Source organism: Uranotaenia lowii, chromosome 1 (genome assembly GCF_029784155.1).
Source record: "Uranotaenia lowii strain MFRU-FL chromosome 1, ASM2978415v1, whole genome shotgun sequence".
Taxonomy (NCBI): Eukaryota; Metazoa; Arthropoda; class Insecta; order Diptera; family Culicidae; genus Uranotaenia; species Uranotaenia lowii.
The window spans coordinates 136,248,915-136,251,788 of record NC_073691.1 but is presented as its reverse complement, the minus strand read 5'-3'; positions in this window follow the sequence as shown (position 1 = coordinate 136,251,788).

Here is a 2,874-nt window from a genome sequence, read left to right as displayed (position 1 = left end):
TATTGGTATTAGGGCGCATAAACCTTTTTAATAAATCAACATATTTATTCGGTCTAGATTGAAGGTAAAACGAACATAAATCCGGATTTTATTTATTGCAATACAAATTCAAAAAAATCAAAAGCTCAAACAAGGTTTTGAGACGTTTTGGTGTAATAAATTGCACTTTAAACATGCGATCTTCACATTTGTTCAAAACAAAAATGTTAGTTTTTCTCTTTAATTATTGAATTCTTGAAGGCTGTCCTCTACGTCACGGGCTGCGGCATTAAATCTTACAAATCTTACAAATTTAACAAATTTGGTTTGCTCATCATTCCCCTGCAAGAATTGCATGACATCAAAATAACTGCGCCTCAAATAAAGTTTTTCCAAGGAAAAATTCGTTACGTAACGTTGAGCATACCTCCCCCCTCCCTTATACTACAATTCGTAACGTTCAAGTTTACTCCCTCCCCCCCATATTGGAGCATTACGTCATACATGGATGCCCCCTAGGGAGTGACGTGAAAATGTTTTTATTTTGTTACTTTCAGTCATACGCAAGTGGTTTCGTTGGGAGGTTAATGTCGGCGGACGCAAATCGAATCAGCACCGGTCGCGTTATTTTCTTATGCCAATGATGCTTTGTAATTGGTTACACGCGATTGGCAAAGATGCTGAATTTTGGGTGTAGAATTGAAGAAATTTGTTATAAAAATAATTTGAATTTTTGTTTATTAGCATATCGTTTTTAATTGGAATTTCAACATCAAGATAACCTCTTTATATAAAACCTGCTTCTTAAAGCTTGAAAATGGCAAAAAAGATTGATTCAAATTCTGAAATGATGACTCTACCTTCTTTGGCTTCATAAGTTCTCGAATTATGCCAAAAATATGTATGAAAGTCTTTCTCCTCCTTTCCTTGTACCCTAAATAATTAAACTTTTTGTGTGCCTGGTTTCGTACGCTGTGACAACAATTAAAGTAATTTTTGATTCTACTCGAACTTAATTTTACATCTTTTCTGTCCCTTAAGCTGATATAATAACTTACTTAAACTTAATGATCCCGCGCCGATCCTCCGGTGCATAGGGCCGTGGTAAAAGACCTCCACTGTTGACGATCCGGAGCCAGCGTATTCACCTGGTCCCAGTCAAGATTCTCGTCGACAGTTCGGATTTCAGTGGCTAGGCTTCGCCGCCACGAGTTTCTGGGTCTGCCTCTTCTTCGATGTCCTTCTGGATTCCAATCTAGCGCCTCTCTGCAAATCTCGTTTTAATCTTTTCGCAGCGTGTGCCCAATCCATCTCCACTTACGTTCCCGAATCTCGATTTCTAGCGCCCTTTGATGACACCGGCGATGTAGTTCCTCATTCGAGATCCAGTTGCCAGGCCACCAAGTGCGGATGATATTCCGCAGGCAGCGGTTTACAAATATTTGCAGTTTTCGCGTCGTCACCGCATATGTGCACCAAGTTTCGCAACCGTACAGCAATACGGATTTGACGTTTGAGTTGAAGATTCGGATTTTCGTTCGTAGAGAGATCTGGCGTGACCGCCAGATGTTTCGGAGACTCGCAAATGCAAAACCGGCCTTTCTGATCTGGGTTTCGATGTCTTTCCTGGTACCACCATCAGGCGTTATCTGGCTACCAAGATACTGGAAGCACTCCACTTTCTCAACTTGTTGCCCAGCTACCATGAAACTGGAGCGATTTCCTGTGTTAATCTCCATCGACCAGCGATGGAAACGAAATGATTTCGATTCGATCAACGTTTAGTCGCAACGTCGCAAGATCTCGGTATGTTACAAACCAAGAGCGAACTCAATCCCGTCGGCAGCTGAATCGAGTTGGCATGATGATGGTTGAATACCTACATGCAACATTTTGGGAGCGATGTAGCTCCGAGAAGGATGCTACTCTCTATGCTCGGACTTGAATAAATTCCTACGTACGCGTCGCTCGCGTAGAGTGAGTGTCACTCTTGCACACGATTGGACCCAATCGCAAGTTGTAACACACCGTGATCGGGGAAACTCGAGACTTGTACACTTTGGGATTTCCTACATCTTGTTGCAACCACTCCCAAAGTTCGGCACTTGTTGGTTAGGTAGGATGGCTAGGATTTGTTTTGCTCTCGAGTTACCCAACCGCCCGGGTATGGATGGATACAAAAAAAAACATACGCACGGGCGTTGTTCTATGAGAAATTTGTTTGGAACTTTTTAAATCTTCCCATGCCGTTTGCAAAGTTTCCGTTAAAACTGATGTCGTTTTTTTATTTTATTCGTAGTTTGTAGTCGTTCCACTTGCTATAGAATGTGTTCAATATGTATGATGTTAGATTTATTGGGTACGTAATTTATTCTTGTTTCTCAACATTTAAAAACTGGTTCAATATGTTTTAGTATATTAGCCGAAGCTGGCTTTGAAAAGAGTACCAAAAAAGAATCACTTTAAAAAATGCAAACAACTTTAGACAGTCTTATTGTATTAAACTGATTTTACAATAATTGTAATTGTTAAGAACAAATTTATACTAAGGTGCATAAATGGGCGAGGGTTCAACGGAAATTTTGACCGCTATTTCAGAAAATTTGGTTAACAAAAAATTCAGACAAAAAATCCATTCATTACTTTGCTTCACTGTATCTCATTTAATTTAATATTTTGCCTATTTACCAAGTTTGCCAATGTTGTGAATTTTTTAAATTTTTTCAATAGGTTATATTTCTTCTATTTTATCAATGCTGTCAATTTAGTCAGTTTGTTTACTTTTGTTTTTTTTTCAATTGATTCCATTTTGCGAAATCGGCCAATATGTATTATCAAAGCAGTTTATTTTGTCCATTTTTTTTCAAATTCATTCATCTTATTCATTTGGTCATT